The sequence below is a fragment of the Vulpes vulpes genome, chromosome 5, assembly GCF_048418805.1.
Source record: "Vulpes vulpes isolate BD-2025 chromosome 5, VulVul3, whole genome shotgun sequence".
Classification (NCBI taxonomy): domain Eukaryota; kingdom Metazoa; phylum Chordata; class Mammalia; order Carnivora; family Canidae; genus Vulpes; species Vulpes vulpes.
Window position 1 is genome coordinate 30,826,545 of NC_132784.1, and position 16,183 is coordinate 30,842,727.

General features: G+C 45.2%; 1 protein-coding gene across 11 annotated transcripts in view; it reads left to right on the plus strand.

The window, feature by feature from the left end:
• Window positions 1-16,183, plus strand: part of LYPD6B (LY6/PLAUR domain containing 6B) — a 169,257-nt gene that overhangs the window by 112,334 nt on the left and 40,740 nt on the right. For 10 of the 11 annotated variants that reach the window (XR_012001520.1, XR_012001523.1, XR_012001519.1 and 7 more), the window contains one exon: window positions 3,132-3,211. The gene's annotated coding sequence lies outside the window, so the exon portion shown is untranslated. Of the gene's footprint in view, window positions 1-3,131; window positions 3,212-11,586; window positions 11,729-16,183 lie in introns of those variants that run through there. The other variant, XM_072757736.1, reaches the window with a different exon arrangement.

Consider the following 16,183-nt stretch of genomic DNA (forward strand, 5'->3'; position numbering starts at 1 on the left):
GATGGACGGCAAGCTAGTTAGGGGGAAAGATGTGCTTTTCCAGCTGATTCTGACCGAGTATCTTATCTGTAGGGATAGAAGGCAGCCTCACAGTACTGCAGTTCCTCTGGCTTCTTGACATCAGCTGTTTAGATAGAAGCTCATTATCGCTGGGTTGGAGGTCAAGAATGACACTTGGTAAGCTGTAGGCACCGTGATATGGAGCCTTACGGAGCACACCGGCCCCAGAGCCGGGATGTTCTAACCCCACTTCAGCTTGAAACATGAAGAACATTAATTAAGATCGTGGGGGGAGATTTCCCTAACCCTTAGGGAAGAACAAGCCAGACTTTTGTTTGCTTGCTGCTGCTACTGATTCTGAAACGGGGATTTATACAATTAATTGGCTGCTTGTGGAGTCGAGCTTCTGACTCTTACATACTGTCCTTAGAATAAAGTCAACGTCTAAAAAAATCAGACTCGACACATGGCAAACATTCAGTAGCTGTTGAGTTAATTACACAATAAGTCGTGCCAGGACAAACCCAGTGTGGTATAGACTAGCACCGGAATATTATTCGGCCATAAAGAGAAGTGGAGTTCTGGGACATGGTACAACATGCACGACCTTGAAAACGTTATGATAAGTTAGATGCAGGCCCAGATGAGCAAATATTACACAATTCCACTTCTGTGAGGTACCTCGAATAGGCGAACTCATAGAGACAGGAAGTAGAATAGTGGTTATCAGAGGCTGTGGCGTTGGCCGCGGTGGGGACTCGTTTAATGGTACTGAGATTGTGTTAGAGATGATGAGAAAGTTCTGGAAATGGGTGGTGGTAGTAATGGTTGCATGACATTGTGAATATACTTAATGTCACTGAGCTGCACACTTCAAAAAAAGTTAAAATAGTAAATTTTATGTCTATTTCACCATAATAAAAATTGTTTTTTAAATTGATTCCAGGGATCCCTGGGTGGCTCAGCGGTTTAGCGCTGGCCTTCAGCCCAGGGCTTGATCCTGGAGACCTGGGATCGAATCCCGCATCGGGCTTCCTGCATGGAGCCTGGTTCTCCCTCTGCCTGTGTCTCTGCCTCTCTCTCTCTCTCTCTCTCTCCGTCTTTCATGAATAAATAAATAAAATCTTAAAAAATAAATAAATAAATTGATTCCAATGCAGGAAGGGCATGTAGGACTTCTTCATATGCAAATATATGAAAATTAAACCTTACCGTTCTTAGATATGTATTACGTGAACTTTTTTTTTTTTTTTTAATGTATTACGTGAACTTATAAGCCTGTTTGAGGGCGGTTTTTCTGTGGATCAGCCCCCAATCAGCAGTATTAAAAACCTTTACTCCAGGCATTGCCAGGGACTACAGCCTTAGACAGTGTAGCCCACTTCCCACCTAGCTTTTCATTGGGAGAAATAATATATATTGGGCTTCTTTTGGGCCTTGGTAAATCACTCTATTGAATTGTGCTTTTGTATCATATGTCTCCTACAGCCTTAGACAGTGTAGCCCACTTCCCACCTAGCTTTTCATTGGGAGAAATAATATATATTGGGCTTCTTTTGGGCCTTGGTAAATCACTCTATTGAATTGTGCTTTCGTATCATATGTCTCCTTGAGGGATGCAGTAAGAATCATGATAGGAGACTCCCTACTAAAAAAAAAAAAAAGGAGACTCCCTACTATATATACTTAGAGGTACTTCTAATTAATTACTTTCCCTCCCTCCCTTCAGTGTGAATGATAAGAAACACTTTGGGAATTTACCCCAGGAAGGAAAGGTTAATACCTTGGGAGAAATTTCTTAATAACAAGAAAAAGGCTAACACTCATGAAGCGTTACATTGTACTTTATCTTAGAGTCAGTGTGATTGTGTCTCTTCATTGCTTTGGCCACTAAGATGCTCAGAACCTAATTTATGAGTCATGTCGGGCTATAGCTTAATACCTTACAAAATACAGTTCTGTGGATTAACTTTTCCTCGTGCTCTAGCCTCTCTTCTGTGTTGTCTTCTTCACATTGTATACTCACCTTGTAAGTTGATGCGTTCTTTCTTGGCATTAGGTGGTGAATTAAGGTTCTCCAGAGAATCCTGGCCAATAGGGAGTGTGTGTGTGTGTGTGTGTCTAGTGATTTTGATCAATAGATAAAAATTGATTTTAAAGAATTGCCACCCCCCCAAAAAAAAATAAAAAATAAAAATAAAGAATTGCCACCCGTGATATGGAAGCAGGCAAGTCTAGGATTTACAGGGCCGGCCAGCAGGCTGGAGATCCAGGAAGAGTTGATGTCACAGCTATGAGTCCAAAGACTGCACTGAGGCAGAAATATCTCTTCCTAAGGGAACCTCACCTTTTCTCTTGAGGCCTCAACTGGTCGGATGAGGCCCATACATGCATGCTTCGGGGGGGGGGGGGGGGGGGGTAATCTGCTCCACTCAAAGTCTCCTGATTTAAATGTTAATCACATCTAAAAATGCCTCTACAACAACATCTAGACTTGTGTTTGACCAAAGAACTGGGGGCCATAGCCCAGTCAATTGATTAAGCCCAAAGTTAACCATCACAGATTAGGGCCATAAATACACAATAGAATTTACTTAAAATGGGCCATAATTGTGGTCTTCTACATTTGCTGCTTTGAATGCGTGTAGAAGATGATTACATTTCCCTCCTGCCGCCTCATCTCGGTTCAAATTCCATGTTGTCATCCTTTCATCAGCTGGTAGGGCTGTCTTCCAGAGCGGGCTTATTTCCACGGCATAGAGTCTTCATTGTGTGCGGACGCGTTCAGTGTGTGAATGCTCTGACCCGCCAACACACCCTGGTACAGGTAAGTGTTATACGGAGGTCCGCCAGCACCTTGCAGGGGGTGTGATGAGGTCCCTGATTTCACCAGTGATTACCATTCCCAATTAGATGGGCCCCAGGTGTGTGTTCATAAACTGGTAGCTCACTCTCTGCAGCTTTAACAGCCCCACCTGACTTGATTCCAGGGATTTTATATTGCTGCTGTTGTAGGCTGAAAGGTCTCCAAACATCCAGAGGCCTGCTGTTTGCTAGAGAACATTCCAGTTGTTGAAGAATGTAACTCATCCCCTGCAGCCGTTCTTACTTTATCTTTTTATCTTTGGTAGGCTGGCTACTTTGCTTGGGCGCAGACCTCTTCACGGTCAGTTGGAGAGAGGAGCCTGAAGGCCACGCTCTCTCTCATGAGGTAAGAACGGAAGCGATTACGGACAATCTTTGGCTTTTCGTTTGGGAGCTGCAGGTCAGGCGATGGGGGATCCAGGTGGACTCTGGAACATCTTGGGACTGTCTTTTGCCAGTTTCCTGAGTCATTTGCCAGGTGTCCTAGCCCATCCTGAAGTCTGTGCTGCTCCCTGTAGTCCCGGGATTTAGTAGACAGATTTTGGCTCAAGTCATATTTCTGGTGAACCCAAAGAGGGGGTGCCCATGTCCAGGGAATGGTTAGTAGATGAAAGACTCCTCTGTTTCCCACATAATGCATGACTTTAGTCAGTTATAAGAGAATGTTCCAGAGTTACTATCCCAGCAATGGGGGCAGGAATTAGTGGGGGATAGGAAATGATGCTCAGAAGTGTCTAGATCAAATGAAAACCATTGCTAACTCTTACTTAGGAAGTGCATTCACTAATTATCGAGCATTTGTAATTATAGGACATTTAAATGTTGAGGATTAGAACATTTTTCCTGATCCAAAATAAGATGAAAGTGTTATCCCCACAGAGAAGAGGCGGTAGCATCTATTTGGGCATGTTTAAAGTTGTATGTTTTACCCATGACCGCTTTTTACTTCATTCACTTGCCTTTTCGGTTTTAGGTGTGACGTTTAATACGCAAGTTGACCAGGTTCGGTTGTTGGACCCGTCTCTATTTTCTCAGTGAAAAAACTGAATCTGCGATCTGATTTTCTCTGGTCAGGCTGTCAAGGCCAGGGAATGTCTTCTTGAGCTCCAGGGACCTGAGACTGGTCTGCTGAGGAGCCTTCCTCCTGGTGGGGGCTATCAGCAACCAGCTCGGAGCCCCCCCCCCCCAAACAGACCTCCCACCTTGCGTCTCGGGGCTGAGGGAGGCAGCCTCCACAGGAGGAAGTAGTCTGAGATCGTGAGCTGATTTGGAGCCAAAAATCTTCTTGTTTCTTGTCTAAAGAGCGGATAGAATTATTAGCACCCATGTTTGTAGGAGATAATTACAAGTTTCAAGCACAAAACAGAATTCTGTAGAGTATCTACTCAGGTGGTTTACTGCTTGCCCCTTTTTAAAAGGATGACATTGTATTCTCTTAATTAGGCCCAAGAAAACAAGTAGGAATCTGTATGTTATCACTATTTCCCTCTGGGCATATTGGGTGGTGTGCAAGCTGTTACTTCATCTGAAAAGTCTACTAGATATTAATAAACCCGGAGAGTGTGGAGATTAGAGAAGGGATGGTCCAGTAATGAGACGCATGGAGAGCACTGGGCCGTCTTCCAAAGCAAGGAAACTTCATGCCTTTTTAGTTACGGTGTTAAACACAGTGTTAGGAACATCATAATGCTGATAATCATAATAATAATGATAACAATGACAATAAAAAATAATAACTGTGATATTAGCCATCTCTATCACTGTCATCATGACAGCTGTCATTTGGTGGCTCCTGCTTTCTGCCAGGCGCTAAACTAAACGTTCTGTTTGCATTATTTCCAACCTGCGTGGCCTTCCTGTGAAAAAGGTCCTATTAATATCTGCCTTTTAGGGTTGAGGAAACTGAGGCTGAAGGATTGACTTACTTGTTTGAGAAGGAGAGTATACATATTTGCGCACACTTGTGCAAAAGGGGGGCAGAGGAAAAGAATCTCAAGCAGGCTCCCCAGTGAGCGTGGAGCCCGATCTCATGACCCTGAGTTCAGGACCTGAACCAAAATCAAGAGTCTGACGCTTAACTGACTAAGGCACTCCGAGGAGACTGAAGTTCAAAGAAAATCTGTAAGTTGCCCAAAGTTGGATAGCCAAGCCCAAAGTAGCAGATCAGGAATATGACTGAGCAGCACAGAGGAGGAGCCAAGCACGTCGAGGCTTTGACCCACGTGCAGCTATTCAGGGCTGAACCCCCACTTGACTGTCCCCCTTGCCCCTGCTCACATGCCCTTTGCCCTCTGGCCACCATTGACATTGTGTCTCTTCTGCATTGAGGTAGCCAGAACAGTAAACAATATATAAAGAGTTCAAGAATGTTAAAGAATATTTGGCCTGTAGGGAACAGCAGAAGGAATGAAGAATAAAACTCATCCAGTGTTTTTTTTTTTTCTTTAAAAGCCATCTTTATAGTCATGACCATGTTGGTGTGTTTTGCTACTATTTTTAACCTTTGTGTAGTTTGTTCACATAATTTCTACATATTTAAGTTATGAAATTTAAATATAACAAGTATTTTCTTGTGCCTCTGTCTTATAAGCCTATGTTAATGACCGCTTGAGCACTCATTAGAGGGCTCTTAAGTTTATTCCACAAGAAGTTGTATCCTTGAGTTGCTCCCACGTGACAAGTGCAATTTCTTTCTTTCTTTCTTTTTTAAAGGTTTATTTATTTCAGAGTGAGTGAGAGAGAACATGTATGAGGGTTGAGGGGACAGAGTGAGAGTGAGAATCTCCAGCAGACTTCCCCCTGAGCATGGAGCCTGATGTAGGGCTCAATCCCATGACCCTGAGATCATGACCTGAGCTGAAATCAAGAGTCGGAGGCCCAACTGACTGAGCCTCCCAGGCACCCCAAGTGCAGGGTTTGTGCCCGCTGCTTTGGGGAGCTGGTATTGGTCTACTGCCAGGTGGTTGGAACAGTGGAGTGGCTATGCCTCCTCACACTGTAAACACCTTGTATCTTGAGAGGGGTCTCTCTAGGTTGGTGGTCTCTCTAGGTCCTGCTGGCCTGGAGCCCAGACGACCCAGATCTGGCTCTGCACCAAAACCAGTTGTGAGTCCTGGGGTAAATTACCTCATTTTAGCATCTTTATCTGTGGACAAGTTACATCTAGTGAGATCTATGGTTCCATGAAATCAGGAGTTTTCTGAACTCTCTTGACTTATATCCTGATGAGTTTCAATTGATGCAGCAATTTGGGGTGGCCTCAGCTGGGTTACTCTGAATTGCTTCAGGCAGGGAATTTTGTTTTTCAAGATGACCAGGCCTATAAGCCCTTGGAACGTGAGCTATCCTTAACTACTTTCATATCATTTTTGCTGTCTTCATTTCTGTGCTTTCCCCCTGCCCCAACTCTCTCATACCTAGACCCGCACAAAACTACATGCTACAGAGTATGTGCTCAACAAATACGGAGGGAATAAACAAATACAGATGAATGCTACTGGTCTTCACCCCTAGCACTATGGGTCATCCAACTTATCAGAGTAATAAGATTGTTTTCATTTAGATGTGGTGGCTTTGCTTTTTTTTTAATTTAAATTCAACTAGCCAACATATAGAACATCATTAGTTTCAGATGTTGTGGTCAGTAATTCATCAGCTGTATATAACACCCAGTGCTCATCACATCACGTGCCCTCCTTAATGCCCGTCACCCAGTTACCCCATCCTCCACCCCCCTCCCCTCCAGCAGGCCTCAGTTCCCTAGAGTTAAGAATCTCTCATGGTTTGTCTCCCTCTCTGATTTCCTCCCATTCAGGTTTCCCTCCCTTCCCCAATGATCCTCTGCACTGTTCCTTATATTCCATATATGAGAGAAACCACATGATAGTTGTCTTTCTCTCATTGACTTATTTCACTCAGCATAATACCCTCCAGTTCCAGCAATTGCACAACTAGGCATTTACCCCAAAGATACAAAGGTAGTGACCCAAAGGGGCATCTGCACCCCAATGTTCATAGCAGCAATATCCACAATAGCCAAACTATGGAAAGAGCCCAGATGTCCATCGGCAGATGAATGGATATAGAAGGTGTGTGTGTGTGTGTGTGTCTGTGTGTGTGTGCAAATATAATGGAATATTACTTAGCCATCAAAATGTGGCTTTGCTTTTAATAGACAGGAACTTAAGCTTCTGAAATTTCTCCTAATGTGTTCAGAGTGATTTTCCTACAGAGTCAATTATCAGTTCTTCCCACATGTTACACATGATAGAACACTGATCTATGGAACTTGGTACTTTTTCCCTTTGTGTTGTGGGTCGAGAGAGAGTTTTTTTGCTTAGGTCACAGCAAAATCAAAGCTTGGGATGTCATCATTCTCTTGTGTGACCAGCAGAAAAAATGAAGATGTTCTGGGCTCCCTTCTTTCTTGGACCATGGGGATTACATGGTTGGGTCTGACCAGCTCTCCCGGATTCCCACTTGGTCATGTGGTCCTTGAGTTGGTTTGCTCCTACCTTGAAGGTGTCTACCTACTTCACTGTGCAATACTGAAGATGCATGGTATAAAGCTACTTACAAGGAAGCCGGATCTTCCATTTTGCACCCTGGATTGTATTATGGACAAAAAATAACCAAATCCTGTGTTTCCATTCCATCCCTCTCCACAGAGACATAGTTTGGTACTTACTTGGCACAGAAAGCTTGCCTCTGTCTCCCCAGATTTGATCATTAATCAGCCTTCGCTTTTCCCAAGGTATTATGCTGACTGTGGTGGCCTTGGTGGCCCTAGGTGGGTGGGATTGAGAGCTTGGCAGCACCATGTGGTAGTTGGTAAGCCTGTTGACAGACAGATAAGTGGCCTGGTTTCTTGCAAATGTTTGTGTTGGAAATGCTGTTGATAATAAAGCCTCATGTGTTCAGGGCTCTGTATCAGTTATCTATTGCATAATAAGAAACCACCAGAAGCTCAGTGGCTTAAAACAATAACCATTTTATTTGCTCGTGATTCTGCAGGTCAGCAATTTGGGCTGGGCTCTGCTAGTCTTGCCTGCTGGGATCCCTCATGCCGCCATACTCAGCTGGTGCCTACAAGGGAGTTGAAAAATAGAATAGTAGAGAAAATCAAGAATTCATGGCCATGTAAAATTTATCCTAGGGTCTTAAGTTGGATATGAAAGCAATTAGAAACTAGTTTATCTGACAGTTATTTTTGTCTTATACCCTCTTGGAGTAGGGATGGTGTTGTCAGCCCGTATGAGAGTAACGTGCTCAGTGATATAATAATAACGACAACAACGATAGCGGCAAATGTTAACATCATTCTTACTAACGCCAAACGCCATTGTAAGTCCTTTATATGTCATAACACATTTGGTCATCATATGGTCTTATAGAATATGTACTGTTTTTATCCCCATTTTATGGGTCAGAAAACCAAGGCACAGAGAGGTTAAGTAATCCCCCCCCCCCAATGCCATAAAGCTACCAAGGGGCAGAACTGGGGTTCCACCTGGGCAGGCTGGCTCCAGAGTCTGCATTAACCCCAAGTGCTTCCCAGGTTCATGGAAATGAAATCTTCCTGACTCTTAGCAGAGTTCTCTCTTGGAGCACGTAGTTATTCTAGAGGCAGGGGAGTTGGCTATTTGGAGAGGGACCCAGCCTTCCTGGGTATACCCACGTGGCCAAAAATGGGTCCAGTTACGTTGTAGGAGACCCTAATTGGAGGGAGTAAGGACGCTCGCGATCCCATGGAGCAGAGAGTAACTCTGAGCGTGTATGTGTGCGTGTGGGCGTCTGCTAATGGTTATGGTCGTGGTGCCACCTTCTCGGGAGACATTTGAAGAATGGGAATATTTAATAGTGTCTTCCCTAGCCCCTCAGATAGTCTCTCGTTCTTGGCTCTCAGCAATTAGAGGGCCTAACCTCAAAAGGAAAGAATGTATCTCTTTAGCTTATTATTTAAAGATGACCCCAGGGAAAGGATAGGCTCACAGATGCTTTTATCCAGTGTTTGTGGAACTACATTCAGTCCAATCTCCAGGTGGTCCCAGGTGGCATAAGGAAAGTGACACATTTCACTAATATTTATAAGGTTACCCTTGTCACCACAGATGAAGTGGCCCATGGCCCCTTCCTTAGTATGACCAGGACTTTCCAGTTACCACTAGAACTGGGGAGAGACTCCCAGGCCAAGACTTGGGAGCAGTTATTCTAGCCATCTAGCATTTTCTCTCCGTCTAGCACCTTCCCTCTGTCTAGATCTTCTCTCCGTCTAGCATCTTCTCTCCGTCTAGCATCTTCTCTCCGTCTAGCATCTTCCCTCTGTCTAGAATCTTCCCTCTGTCTAGAATCTTCTGTCTAGCATCTTCTCTCCATCTAGAATCTTCCCTCCGTCTAGCACCTTCTCTCCGTCTAGCACCTTCCCTCCGTCTAGCACCTTCCCTCCGTCTAGCACCTTCCCTCCGTCTAGCATCTTCCCTCTGTCTAGAATCTTCCCTCTGTCTAGAATCTTCTCTCTGTCTAGCATCTTCTCTCCGTCTAGCATCTTCCCTCTGTCTAGAATCTTCTCTCTGTCTAGCATCTTCTCTCCATCTAGAATCTTCCCTCCGTCTAGCACCTTCTCTCTGTCTAGCACCCTCTCTCCGTCTCGCACCCTCTCTCCGTCTCGCACCCTCTCTCCGTCTAGCACCTTCCCTCCGTCTCGCACCCTCTCTCCGTCTAGCACCTTCTCTCTGTCTAGCACCATCTCTCCGTCTAGCACCTTCCCTCCATCTAGCATCTTCTCTCCGTCTAGCACCTTCCCTCTATCTCACATCCTCTCTCCGTCTAGCATCTTCGCTCCATCTAGCACCTTCTCTCCTTCTAGCACCTTCCCTCCATCTAGCATTTTCTCTCCGTCTAGCACCTTCTCTCCTTCTAGCATCCTCTCTCCATCTAGCATCTTCGCTCCGTCTAGCACCTTCCCTCCATCTAGCACCTTCTTTCCATCTAGCATCTTCTCTGCATCCAATCTCATTGTTGCCTCTTGGCTCCACAAGTAGCCACCTCCTTCTGATGTACTCGTCCTCCTCTTCTGACTCGGGTTAGCATCGCTGACTATTCCCTTGACTCAGTGGTGTTTGCCACAACTTCTGCACGGGTGAGAAACTGCATGTTCACCCTAATACGGTCTCCGGCAAGAATGTGAGCTGGAGGATAGGCATTCTAAGCAGGCACAGGCACCCCCACCCACCCCTAGGTAAAGCAGAACATGGGGGCGGGGAGGAGGCTGCTGGCGGCCCTCCCCTTCCATCATACCTTCCCATACCAGGAACTTCCCTAAAGGCCACATCAAGATTGTCAAGAAATCCTAGCGATGCTTTCCCCATATCAATGGAAACTGTTACCTTTATAATCTTTTCCTTCAGCTGATCCCAAAGAGTTGATAATCATGTCCTGCATTGAGTACTTCTTCCTTTTTGGATACTTGCTTGCTTTTTCTCTGATTTGAATGGGGCTGGGACCATTTACCCCCTAGCACAGAAATGAAAACCGGACCGGCAGGCCTCTGCAGCAGGCCTTCTCTCAACAGTGCCTTACTGTCTGCGGTTGCAACTGAATAGTCCAGCCTGCCTTTATGACAGAATGAGAGAACAGACACAGGGAGGCAGCTGCTTTTGTTTCCAAGGCCTTTGGGGCTGCTCTTTCCTGGCTATAAACTTAATTGCTTCCTGGGATGGATCTGTCCAGTGCCCCTTAAGCTCCCACCTGTTTGGCCAACCGGGACTCCCTAGCCCTGCACCTTTGTTTTTCTGTAGGCTTGGTCGATGGACATTAGTTTTCCTTTGATTCTGGCTAACATGGCCTATTTGGGGGGACATGGTGGGCCCCAGGCGTAGGAGGTGAGTGTGGGGGAATGGAGGAGGTGGCGAGAGGCAGCTAGGCCTTCTGCGCCAGTGGTGTACGGGATGAGAGAGTGCACGTTGAAAACTGGTTCACCACGGGGGCCTTGAGCACCTGCAGAAGTCCTCATTTTTTTTTTTTTTTTTAGAAGTCCTTATTTTTCCTGAAGGGGAGGTTGAGTCACCTTACCCATGCAGAGGACATTTCAGACATGCTGGTTACCTGCATGTTGACTCAGCCTAGGGTGGCTGGGTGTCATTGTTCCCCTTTCTCATGGGTTTTACGACCAATGTTGTAGGAAGACAATGCCTGAAAGTTTGTGTGAGCCCCTCCTTTTTTTTTTCCCTACCAGTGAAGATGATTGCTTAATAATAAACACCGAAAGGGAGTTTAAAAAAAAAAAAAAAAAGATAGAAGAGGAAGGACTTTGCTCTAGGCTGGCTCTTGGCAAGGTAGCCTGAGCTGAAGAAGGCATTTTAAATGGTTAGGATGCATGTTTACCCGTCAGCACATGCATTTCTCAGCTTCTAACCCACATAGCACCAGGCGCTTTGGCAACTTCCTTATCATCCTCCGTGGCTCTTTGGTGGAAGGCTGCTATTAGCAGTCCAACCAACTAAAGCACAGCTTTTCGAATTTAACCTTAAGCAGCTCTCGAAATTTCACCTTCAAGATGTCTTTCTAGAATAGACACGAAAACTTCCTCTATGTCTAAACATGGCAAGCCCATGCACGATTCTCTTGTTTTCACCGTGATCACATTCCATACTTACCCTGTGAACGTCGAGTCCTGTCTACTTATTAGCCAGGTTTCCTCGCTTTCTCCAAATGTGGATCCCTGCTGGGGAATAAAAGGGCAAAAAAAGTTGTAACCACCTTCAGTGTGGCAGATCTGATGAGCCCCCAGCGTGGTGCCACCAGATGGAGGATGAGTCGACGTGCGTGGACAGTGATGTGACCTACAGCGTGAACGTGATCACAGGTACCTTGCTTGTGTTCTGCTGTTCTCTTCAGGTGTACCTTGATCGGGTGTGTGGTCAAGCCTTGTTCCAGAACTCTGCTTTGTAGCCTCAGCAATACATCCGATCAGATTATCACCAAAATCACACCTAGTGTAAGCCTATTCAGCTACTATCCGAAGGAACTCTAATAGGAGAGAATAATGTAGATAGTTACTTGCCATCTGTTAAATCAGTTTATTTTTTATCTTTTTTTTTTAAAGATTTTATTTATTCATGAAAGAGAGAGAGGCAGAGACACAGGCAGAGGGAGAAGCAGGCTCCCTGCTGGAAGCCCGATGCAGGACTCAATCCCGAGACCTCGGGGTCACACCCTGAGCCAAAGGCAGACACTCAACCACTGAGCCACCCAGGAGCCCCATTTTTTGTTTTTTAAAGATTTTATTTATTCATGAAAGAGAGAGAGAGGCAGAGACACAGAGGGAGATTTATCTCTTTAGTAGCATTTCATTTGGAAGTAAATCATATCTTTAAATCTTTAGTTGAAATATGTTTGACATATGACATTGTATAAATTGAAGCTATACAACATGTTGACGTATTTATATATTGTGATATGATGGCCGTTGTAGCCATAGTTAGCATCTCTATGATGTTGCAGAATTACTGTCTCCTTTCAGTGGTTGGATTAAATTAAGATTTAGTCTTTTAGCAAGTTTGATTATAATACTATATTATCGTCTATATTCACTATTCCGTGCATTCGCTCCCCAGGACTTATTTCTCTCTGACTCACAAGTAAACCGTATTTTAACATATCACTCCCCAAAGAGTAAATTAGGGTAATGCAACTTGGAAAAGAGTGGGGAGATGCGGATTAATTAGGCAATGAGGATCCCTAATGCATTTATGGGCTTACTCCTGGGGTTGGTTATACTCTGAGAGGGACAGATTTTCAATTTTCAAGTCTTTAAAATCAACTGCCACGTTCGAAGCTTTTGCGTGTCAGCGTGTGTATTTCTTCTGTTAGAATAAAGTGTTGCATTAGTTTTATATAAAATATTCCTAAAACAACCGAGACAGTGACCCAGAGCAGAGAGCCAGGTGGTGTTCCTATAGGATTTTTCTTGGCCGATGTCCTCTCCGCCACGTCTCCCCTGTCTCCTCAGGAAGGGAGAGGCCGAATGGATAATGCTGTGGTTAGCTTTCCTTGAACTGTGAAGCTGAGATGCACACTTTAAATAGAGAGTTTTAAGATGTTAGGGAGGAAAGTGACATTGATTTATTTGTTGGGTTTTTGGCCAGCCTGAGAAACCTGTCCCGTCAGGTAATGAACAACTGCTTTTATCCTAACTAGTGACTTCAAGAGAACGATTACTCATCCCATCATTACCATTCCCCTGAGTCATCCAGGCTGGCTCATGTTGGTTCCAAATGAGTAAGAATCTTCAGGCAGTGAGTCTAGGGCCAAGGTAGCCGTTTATATAAACGTACCTTGGACATGGAGTCATGTCGCATTCTGGAAAAATCCTCCATCGGTCCAGCTTTTCAGCCGTGTGTCTATTTGAGACCTTGAATGGTCTGATGTGGTCAAAAGTGGCCATCATAATAATGGTCAGTGTAGAAGGATCATGTGAGTTAGCAGACCTCCAGCCTGCCCATGTGGATCTAAAGCGTAAAGATAGGCAAGCAAATGAGTAGTGACTTGGGAGCACCCTTTGCCTGTTCCTTCTAAGTGGTGCTGTGGAGTGATCACGGAGTGGTCAGTGGTGATCTCAGTAAAGCCACTTTAGGGCCTTGTCCTTGTGATGGTCGGGAGGGCTCCTTGACGGTTAAGAAGGTGTGTGCCATCGTAGATGCAAGGCCGCTGGAGTCCTTTCCATTTTACGGATACTAGCAGTCCCCTACCGCGCCGCCCTACTGTTCTCGGTCCTGTTCTTGGGTCCTGTTGTATACGATTCGGATGACAATCATGAGCCTTAATTGTCCCACATCGAATTTGGATATATGGGTAGTTGTGGAGAGGACTATTGACCAGCATGTATGTTTAGTTCCAGTTCATTCCAAGGTTCAGTTGATTTCTGAGTTCCTGATATTCAGTACAAATTTAGAGAAACTTAGTTCTGAGTCTTAACGTTTAAGACTTAGTTGAGCCATCACATGTTTATAGGAGCGCTTGACACGTAGAAAAGGGGGAGAGAATATTCAAGGCAAAATGCGGAATGCAAGTTTGTGAGGTAGCTGAAAATCCTGCCTCTTTTACAGATTCTTGACTAGTCCTGCCCGGGTTTAAATAAAATCAACAGTCGCTTTTATAAAACAGGTACTCTGTCACCGTTCTCTGTCTTTTGGGCTCTGGAAATGCCTCATTAAGCAATATCAGAATTATTCCAAGGCCCCTTAGACTGAGCTGTTTGGGACAGGAACCTTGCCTTCTTTGTCTGGAATTTGTAGGACCAAGAGGAATAGGGCCAACCCCTCTGGCCGGCCTCAACCCTGTTTTATCGGCAGGTATATATGAAGTGTAGTCAGTAATCATGAAAATAAAGCAAACCGTGATCCTGAAGCCCTGACATCTGACAACATGTCCCACAGCACCCGTGTTCAGGGGGAATCCGGGTAGAGGCGGGAAGCAGCTGCTTGGGGGATCTCGGACAGGGCCAGCCTGGAGAGGCAATAATGCATCTGCGTGCCCTGCGGCCAGTGGGCTTGGACCGTCTGCCCCGGATTCCTGGGTTGCAACAGAAAGCTCCGCCAGACCAATGCTAAGGAAACAAAACCCAACTCCTTTATTAGTCTCTACACCATTTATAGGCAAGTCCTATTCAATGCCCTTCTCCTGGAGGCATTCTGACAGTCATCCTAATGATTTATTTTCTTTTTCACAACCAAAAAACAAATAAAATATTTTATCACCTTTTGGGTAGACTTGATGTCTTTCTCTTCATTTCATCACTTTCTGAGTCCATAAAATTCCCCGTACCTTTCAGTTTTTATAACTCAAGGATAGGAATCCTGTTTTTCTCATTTCTTATGTGAGGGCTTCCCCCCCACCACCCTGCCGCCCCTCCTTCTCCCCCAACTTGGATTTTTTTTTTCTTTTCTTCCCGGAGAGTCTGTATCCTCAAGCCTCTTGTTGTGCGTGGTGGTGGGGGTGGAGGCCAGGGGATGGGAAATGAGCCTCAAGAAAGGCCACATGTTTGCAGTAACAGAGGAATTGCAGGCAAAGGCTTTGAAAACAAATTTTTTTTTTTTTCGGAGCTGTTCTCCACTATTGAGTAGTATGTGAACATTAGAGCCATTGGTGGTGAAGTAGTGGCTGTGCTGGTTTAAGAAGAAAATTCCCTACCACTGAAATTTGCTCTGTTGGTTTCTTTCCCAGATCTACAATAAAACCCAATGATCTGTATGAGAGCCCAGCCCTGGGATCGCCCCTCTCCACTCTGAATCGCAGGTCTGCACCCCAGCTCCCTGCTGTATAGCTGGCGGGCTCAGTTTCTCTACTCTTTCCCCTTTTGTTCATTTCTGCCTCATTTTCCATATGGCTCCTGATACTAAGGTGTCAGCAGCAAGGTACTCCCTCTGACCAGTCATCGTGCGCCGCAAAAGCTCCCGGACGGCGTGTGGATTCATAAAGGGCAGAGCTCTTCTCCGGGAAGCAGTTTCTAGTCTGAGTTAATGCAGCACACAAGGGTCTTTTTTTTTTTTTTTTTTTTTTTTTTTAAGATTTTTATTTATTCCTGAGAGACCCAGAGAGAGAGGCAGAGACACAGGCAGAGGGAGAAGCAGGCTCCCTGTGGGGAGCCCGATGCGGGACTCCATCTCAGGACCCCGTGAGCCAAAGGCAGATGCTCAACTGCTGAGCCCCCCAGGGGTCCCGGCACATAAGGGTCTTGAGTTCAGCGGTGCAACCAACTGGTCCAGGATGCGTCACCTGCCCCTCTCATCCCTCCTCCATTAACCCCAGTAAGGACCAGCGAATTGAAGGGGACTTCAGGTCTTTACCTCGAGGATCCTTCAAGGAGTTGATGATTAGTTTTACAAAGAATGGAAAAGCGTTCAAAGAAAGGAATAAAGCCTCCATTGGGAAGTGACCGATGCTTCAATTCCAGCCCCTGCTGCACCTAGGTCCCTCTGCCTGCCATAACCTTCTGACTCCCAGACCTGTGGCTTGCACTGGGTCATATTAACTACTGATTTTTTTTGCCCTTACCTTAACTGTTTGACTTACAGGCTTCCAAACTATGTGGATTTTTGGCTTTGAAGGGACATTCGGGCTCATTAGATGACCGGAGACAGTTGGCAGGACCTGTCTGATAGTTACCTACATCGTGGCATGACGGCCAACCCATGGCTTCTACAGAGGAAAGGAATACTATTATGACCCTAAAGGAGGTCACATGCAGTCATATAGGATGCATATGTGACAGACTTTACAACTAGGGTAGCTGTAAGTGCTACCTTTAAGGTAGCCTGTG